An 8,642-nucleotide genomic window follows, 5' to 3' on the forward strand; every position below is an offset into this window, starting at 1 on the left:
CGAGCCTGCACGCTCAAACACACACACAGAGCTTCCAAGAAAGCGTCCTCGTGGAGATACACAGATGTCTCCTTCTTACCCTTCGTGAACCCACCAAATAAAATCCACATTCGGCTTGAACAGGAGCCGGACCATCTGCGTGAGGCCCAAGACGGGACAGCCCCCTTGAGCAGGGCCGCGGGAATGGCGGGAGCGGGGCAGCCCCAGGGCCCTCCTGTGTGGGGGCCTCATTCCTGGAACAGTGGCTGGCAGGCGTGAGGGCTCGGGCTCTGCCCTTCGCACGCTGTGTGGCACTCTGTGGGCCCGTCTTCTGAGTGTGGTCTCTTCCCAGCTGTTGCTGCCTGCATTGTGTTTTCCCACGCCTGGGCCTGCCCAAGCTGTCCCCAGCTGTGACCAGCTGTCAGCCAGCTGTCAGCACTCAGCTCCTCTCCCACCACGTGACACTCCCATCATCAGCGGGAACCCAGAAGGGCTCTGTGACAGGCAGGTTCAGGGACAGACGGCATTTGAGGCCTGAGCACCCTGCAGTCAGGTGGAGACCCCGGTGAGAGACCCACACAGACGGAGCCAGAGAGACAGACACCCAGACAAACAGGAGTGGACTCAGAGAGATAGATGGGGAATAGAAAGCACACACACACACACACACACACACGCACACACACACACACAGCTGTGCTTACACACACGAGGCAGCCAAGGGTCACTTCCCCCCCAGCCGTGGGTCCTCCCGGGAGCCAGGAGCTCCAGGAATCTTACTAGGGGCCTCCCCAGCCCAGCTACGCAAGGTGTGGTCCGTGAACCAGGGCCAGAGGCCTCGGCACCCGTGGGAGCTGTGAGACCTGCAGAGTCCCAGGCCCACCGCAGACCTGCAGCATCAGACGTGCATCTTTACCAGAGCCGCGGGAGAGTCACAGGCACGGTAAGCACAGGTAGCGCGGCTCTCACTCCTGTCCTGGCCTCTCTATCGCAGGAAGTTTGAGGAGGACCAGAGAAGTGCGTACACTTTCACTCCCGTGATGCAAACCGAGCGCCAGGAGGAGCGGCAGCAGGGCCGGGGGGTGGGGTGTGGGCGTGGGCTGAGCCCTCCTGCTCTGCATGCAGAGCCGGGACGAGCTCAGCGCACACGGTCAGCTCTGCCCCCGTGGTTCCGCCACCTGGAATGCCATCGTTCCCTCTTCTCGATGGTCCCAGGCCATCTTCCTCGGAGGCCCGGTCCCAGGCTCACTGAGACAGGAGGCCTTCCCGGTACACCTTGAAGACAGAGGTCTCTCTCCTCCACTAACCACAGCCAAAATAATGATAGCTACTAACCCGCTGGATGGTCTCCGTATTCCCAGGCTGCTCGCTGATTTCTCCCACTCGATACACAGAGTGGAACTGAATTAAGTACTATTATTATCCCTGTTTCACAGATGGGAAAGCTGAGGCTCAGAGGGCTACCCGTCCTTTATTCAACAAGTGTTGAGGGGATACCAAGTATGTGCCGGGGTGGAGGACCAGCTGGTCTGTGAGCCCTGCCCCCTCCAGGCTTGTGCGCCCAGATGGTGGTCCCGGGGGGAGCAGGGGCATAGGACAAGCCAAGCCCAGAGGAAGGGGCAGGAACCCTGGAAATCTCAGCTGTCTCGCCAGAGATAAGGGTGCTTTGATCTCCAGGCTGTTTCCCACACCGAGGAATTCCATTCAGGCCTGTAGGCAGGCTGGCTATCTCCTCAGGTGCTGCACAATTGGCCCCCTGAAAGATCCAGAAGGACGGTTATTACTTGCTGACGAACTCGGGATCTGCTTGGTTCCACAAATAGGGGTCTCTTCCTGGAGGAGCCCTCCCTGCCCAGCCCTTAGCCTCCAGCCCCCGGGAGGGGTCCCTCCACCCTCGGCCTGTCACTGCCTGAAGCTGGTCCCCCACTGGAAGCTGCTAGATTGGCCCTGGGACAGAGGGGCAGGAAAGAGGGGCCGCCTGGTAGGAACACCCCCAGCTCTGGGGCACACAGGCGTGGTGCGGAGAGAGGAGTCACCGTCTCATCCACCTACCAGCTGAGTCTCCTGGGGAAACTGACCTCACGTCTCTGGAACTCAGTTTTTTGGACTAAACGGGGACAATGGTAGGACACTGCCTATCTGGAGGGCTGGGGGAATCCGAAGAATGTAAAGGTTGCATAAGCGTTAAACATACGGCAGCGAGGTTGCCTTTGCACTGATTGGAGCAGGTACAGCCCCCTGCTGTAGAAAACCACCTCCGGTTTTTATCTTGGGGGTCATTTATTAAGCCTTTGCTTACGAAACACAGATTGCATTATGCTGAGCACAGTTTCCCTTTTTTAAAAGCTTGTTGCCTGACTTTCTTGTTATAAAGGGCAGGTGATAAAGGCATAAGGGCACTCTGAGGTGACAGCAAAATGAAGTCTCTGGCTGGTGAGAGCTGAATGCAATCGGACACAGGGATTGCTTTAGGGAGGTGGTTTGAAGGCTATAAATGTAGGATTGTGAAAAGACCTTTATTACTGATGTTTCTGCAGGAAAAGTACTTTATCTGCTGAAAATCTCACAGAAACGATCACTTGTAGAACATGATTTCTTTTTTTCTTTTTTTTTTGATTTTTGAAACTAGTGGGGTTTTTTAAATTGAAGTATAGTTGATTTACAATGTTATGTTAATTTCTGCTGTACAGCAAAGTGATTCAGTTATACATATATATATATATATATACATTCTTTTTCATATTCTTTTCCATGATGGTTTATCCCAGGATAGTGAATAGAGTTCCCCGTGCTGTACAGTAGGACCTTGTCGTTTATCCACTCTCTATATAATAGTTTGCATCTGCTGATTCCAAACTCCCCATCCATCCCTCCCCAACCCCCCCCCCCCCCGACAACCACAAGTTTCTAGAACATGATTTCTGAGATTTCATATGAATGGAGTGCTCATGCTTTAGCAGAGATGGGCTCCTTGGAGCCCCTACCGGGTGCTAAGCCCACTATCTTATTTAATCTTTTCAACAGTCCCATGAGATGGGTACCATCTCCATTCTCCAGCCAGGAAAACGGAGGTCCAGAGAGAAGTAACGTAGCTCGGGTTGCAGAGTTGGAAGCAGAGAAGGAATTTGAAGGCAAGACTGTGGTCCTCCGAAGTCCTGTCTTCTGCTGCAGTACCCAACCCACCTTCCTCCGTGTAAAAGCTTCCCTACGTGGCTCCACCCCATAAACACCAGATGACTCGGACTAGCAGAGGTGAGAGCCTCCTGTAAACTGTGAAGTCCTCCATACAGGTCAGGACTTTTGACATCAAAGCTCTAATTTATTACAAGTAATTTAGAGCTTGTTATTTCCTCCACCAACAAAGCCTGGCTTTTTCAGAAGGAACCACCGCAGGGTTCCTTGAATAATGAGGGTTTAAAATATTACTAAACACAACTTTCCAGGATTACAATCTGCTGAAGGGAAGCGAGGGGCAGTTCGGGCTGGGAAGTGAAATCTCTGGAACTGGAGGAATTTGCAAGAGCCAGAGGCACTCTGTGAGGCCTCCTGATGAGAACGAACGCTTTGGGTCACCCCAACCTGTTCACAGCCCTGGAGCAACCAACTACATTTTTTGAAACTACATTATTATGTATTGTCACTATGCCTGTGGTAACTTACATTTATGGCAGGGCCTGAGAGAGTTATTATTTCCAGTGAGCTTCAAAAAGGTTTAGTAACCTTTTTGTTAGTCCAAGGTTATATATACAAATACCACTTAATAGTGATGTACAACCGTATGGTCCAGTAAATCCACTTTGGGGTATACCCGCAAAAGAATTGAAAGCAGGGACTTGAACACCACTGTTCATAGCAACATCATTCATAATAGCCAAAAGGTAGAAACAACCTGAATAGCTATAGAGGGATGAATGGATAAACAAAATGTGGTATGTACATGTATCTCATCTCATTCAGCCTTAAGAAAGGGAAGAAATTCTCACACATGCTACAACTTGGATAAACCTTGAAGGCATCATGCTAAGTGAAATAAGCCAGACGCTAAAGGATTCATATTGTATGATTGCACGTACTTCAGGTACCTAAAGTAGTCAAATTCATAGTGACAGAAAGTAGAATGGTTGTTGCCAGGGGCAGGGGGCAGGGGGTAGGGGGTAGAAATGGGGAATTAATGTTTCATGGGTATGAACTTTCTGTTCGTGATCATGAAAAAGTTCTGGAGATGGATGGTGGTGATGGTGGCACAACAATGTGAATGCACTTAATGCCACTGAACTGTACACTTAGAAATGGTTAAAATCGTAAGTTACATTTACGTTTTATGTTATGTATACTTTACCGCAATTAAAAAACAAAGTCAATGTACAACCTGAATAATAATGATAGTTAACATTTTTTGAGTAGCTAATAGGTACTCAGTACAACCGTATGAAGTAGTTACTATCCTTCCAATTTTATAGATGAAGAAACTGAGGTTCAGAGTAGTTCTGTGAGTGCCCCCAAAGTCGTAAAGCCAGAAACAAAGGTGGGATTTAAAGCCAGATCTTTCTGGCAGGTCTTTATTTCTGTGTGCTGCCTTCTCTCCTATGAATGCCTTAGTGCCCTCTGCATGGCCTTAAAAAAAAGGATTTTGTTGGGACAAATTAAATGTCCTAAACTCTAAAAGAAAAAGAAAACTATTGGGACTTCCCTGGTGGCACAGTGGTTAAGAATCCGCCTGCCAATGCAGGGGACACGGGTTTGAGCCGTGGTCTGGGAAGATCCCACATGCCGCGGAGCCACTAAGCCCATGCACCACAACTACTGAGCCCGTGTGCCACAACTACTGAAGCCTGCGCGCCTAGAGCCCGTGCTCCGCAACAAGAGAAGCCACCGTGATGAGAAGCCCGCATGCGGCAACGAAGACCCAACGTAGCCAAAAATAAATAAATAAAATGGTTAACTTTATAAAAAATAAAAGAGAGAGAAAGCTATCAGCAAAAGGCATTTAGCCTTGGATCATTAGTTAGGAGCTGCCTCTGGCCTGGGGTTAGTTCCTCCTCATTCTGTACCTCAGCTTCCCCATCAGACAATCTGGTGGCTGGCTTCCAAGGGCACATCCAAGTCCCACATTCCAATACTCTCCACCCCGAATAGACCCTCAAAGAGAACAGTCTAAAAAGAAGCTAAATTCATAGGCTGACCATAAGTCCCATTTTGTCCCAAACCGTCCCAGTTTCTGCCTGTTGCCCCATGTAATGACAGTTGCACCCCTTAAATTTTTTTTTTTTTTTTTAAAGTTTTTAGCCACATGGCATGTGGGATCTTAGTTCCCTGACCAGGGGTTGAACCCACGCACCCTGCATTGGAAGCATGGAGTCTTAACCACTGGACCACCAGGGATGTCCCATACCCCTTAAACTTTCAAAAGTGTCCTGGGTTGGGTGATACGCTCACCCTACAAGTGCACTAACCAGGTTTTGTTTTGACAACAGTTGACTTCAGACCTCACAGTCAGAGCTGCCTCTTGTAAATTCTTTTTACTGTTTGGTTTGAAACCTACAAGGTAAAACCATCCGAAGATTGTCAGGATTGATATGGCAGGCTTTGTTCTGAAGTCTCTCAATGGGGACAGTTATAAGTATCTTTGCTTAAAATTTGCAAGCCAAGATACCTAATGATTTGTTTGTTTCTGCTTCAAAGCTTTAAAAAGCCCTTTTATCTACTGTCTGATAGGGATTATTCTGTGATTAAAAAAAACCACACACACAAAAAAAAAACCCACAACAATTCAGTTCAGTAATTAAGAAAAAAATTCTAAGTATAGGGCCAAATGCAAAATGGCTGACCTGGCAGGATGGGTAAAAGGAGTAATTATTATGAGGTACTTATGAGTTGACCCTTAGAAGAACCACACTTTTACCCAAGCAAAGTAAAAATTGTCTTGTTCTACTCTTTGGTAATTTATTGCCACTCTGAAAAAGCTTTAAGTTTTTTAAAAATTTAATTGAAAACTAATACATTAGTTTTAACAAATGTTAAACAAAACTAATACATTCTAGAAAATGTAAAAAATATAAAACAATACAAAAAGACAATAATTCCATTCCCAACAGACCTACTGCTAAAATTTGATATATACTTCTAGTTATTTTGTATTCATGTATATGTTATGTACCCCAAAAGAGTAGTCATGCTATATTTTCTTCTATAACACTTTTTGTCCATTTATATGCCAAAGCTTTTTTCTGTTTCATCAAATACAGTCTATAAAACCACTTTCATAGCTATATGGTAGTCCTTCATATGAATATGTCAAAATTTACTTAACTGTGCCCCTACTGTGGGATGTTTCTTTCCAAACGTTTGCTTTAAGAAATCAAAAAGGATTGAGATAATCAATCCTTTGGCCAAAACTTGGTGCATATCGAAATTATTCTTGGAGACGAAATTTCTGGAAATGCATTTGTTCGGTTAAAGGATACACAGTTTTGTTTTGTTTGTTTTTTTTTTAATTAATTAATTTATTTATTTTTGGGTGTGTTGGGTCTTCGCCTCTGCGCGAGGGCTTTCCCCAGCTGCGGCGAGCGGGGGCCACTCCTCATCGCGGTGCGCGGGCCTCTCACTATCGCGGCCTCTCTTGTTGCGGAGCACAGGCTCCAGACGCGCAGGCTCAGCAGTTGTGGCTCACGGGCCCAGTCGCTCCGCGGCATGTGGGATCCTCCCAGACCAGGGCTCGAACCCGTGTCCCCTGCATTGGCAGGCAGACCCTCAACCACTGCGCCACCAGGGAAGCCCAAGGATACACAGTTTTAAGGCTCTTGATAAGTACTGGGATCACAGTCACTGTGAAAATCCTAAACCTTCCAGAATAAACACAAAGCAAGAGAAATTGAAGGGACAGTCTTATAGTTCTCGATTTCTTCCCCATAATCCACTTCATCTGTGTCTCACGGTGATGGGTTCCAGAAGAACACAGGCCAAGCCTGTTTGAATTATCTGCAGTGAGACCATTAAACTGTAGCGGGGAAGGACACAGGACTGGGAGATCGGACTTGAGGCTTCGAATCCTGACTCAGCCCTCACCCGTTTTGTCCATAAACAAGATATCTGAACTTCTGGACCTAAATCCCTCCATTCGTGAAACTGGGGGGGGGGGGTCAGCCAGATAATTATGAAAGGCCCTTCCTGTTCTTACATAGGAAATGAAAGAAAGCAGATGGAAATGCAGGTAAAATATTAACAAGTTTCTTCTAACTACCTGTAGCTCTCAGTGCTTTTCTTCCCCCTCATTTCCACTTCTCCCATGTCTCTGACATCTTCCCTGGGCTTGGCTGTGTTTCATCTTTCTTTCACTAATATCTCACTCTTGAACAGGCTTCAGCTGGGTGGTCAGCGATGACCAAGCCTTTCTTCGGTCTTTAGGAATTAGAAGTAATCTCTCCCTGATGTGCTCTTTTGCAGTTTATCTGGAGCCTTTGAAATGCAAATCACGCCAACCTTCAGCCAGGGAAACTGGATTCTATAGGACCTCCAACTGACCTCCACAGCCTGCTCCAAGCTCCGAGCAGGCAGGAGTCTGTGGCCTGCTTCCGAAGATCAAAGGGCCATTGTTCACCTAGAGTCACCACCAGAAAAGCCAGATTAGTGAGTACTTCCACCACCATCGGTCTTAATATCAAACCTCTACTAACATGGACAGGACGCAGAGGCTTTGGCCACTGGGCTTCAAGCTGCTCAAGGAGAGAAGAAGCTACTGCGACATCTCAAAAGAGGGATCGGTATCAGGTAAAGTTGCTTCTCTGATCTCTCTTGGTCTAGAGCAAATCAAAGGGGTCTAGAGCAGGGGCTCTGGAGTCAGCTGGCCTGGACTTGCATGAAGGAGCTGCCAGTGCAGGCGTTGGGAATAAACTGAATGAATCCCTACAGCTATGTCTAGGTGACGTATGATCCAGCTGTTTCAGTGGTACATTTGCTGTCCCTACCTTGCTTCTCCTGGAACGAGTCCTGACTGGTCCATGGAGGTCAGCAAGCCCTGGCGAGCAGGGAGTGGATTCTGATCTGCCCAATCACCACTGGTTTCCACAGTCTGCTGTTGGATTGCCTGGACCCGTGCCTTCTCTTTCGAGTGAATGCCCCGTGGACACACACGTTATCTCCACTCCCTCCTGGAATCCCACTAAAATGATAGTAAAGGAATGCAAAAGGCATGAGCCGCAAGGACAAAGGGGAGAGGGGAGGAGACGGCAGCAAACAGAGTTAGCCACAAAATTCAGAAGCTGGAAAACAGATGCATTTGTGGTAACTAACTTGGCAGAGAGAAGAATCATCTAACTTTCTTCAGTAGGTTGAGTAAACTAGAGAGGAGAGAGTAGCAAACAAGAGCTGTCGACGGAGTTCTAAAAGCATAAAAACAGATGGATTAATGGCATCTCACTGAAAGGGGAGAGGAGAAGGGAATCTAACTTTTTTCAGTAGACTGACTAGAAAGAAGCGGATACGAGCCCTAGAACTATGGAAAAGCCCCATCTGGGGAGCCCCAGATTTCTCTGGAGGTGAGGATTCAGAATAGGGCTAAAAACTGGAGAATTAGCTAAAAGTCTTCATAAGGAGCAGTTAAACCTCCAGATGCCCTCCCATACCTCATGCACCCACTTTGGCAGAATGCTGAAAGTTTACTCCCT

General features: G+C 47.5%; 1 long non-coding RNA gene across 1 annotated transcript; it reads left to right on the forward strand.

Moving 5' to 3' along the window:
* Positions 1-539: 539 nt before the first annotated feature.
* Positions 540-7,735, forward strand: LOC137778082 (uncharacterized). Its single transcript, XR_011076730.1, has 3 exons — positions 540-922; positions 3,004-3,231; positions 7,423-7,735. It is a non-coding gene; the product is annotated as an uncharacterized lncRNA (long non-coding RNA).
* The last annotated feature ends 907 nt before the right edge of the window (positions 7,736-8,642 follow it).

The sequence above is a fragment of the Eschrichtius robustus genome, chromosome 15 (genome assembly GCF_028021215.1).
Source record: "Eschrichtius robustus isolate mEscRob2 chromosome 15, mEscRob2.pri, whole genome shotgun sequence".
Lineage (NCBI taxonomy): Eukaryota > Metazoa > Chordata > Mammalia > Artiodactyla > Eschrichtiidae > Eschrichtius > Eschrichtius robustus.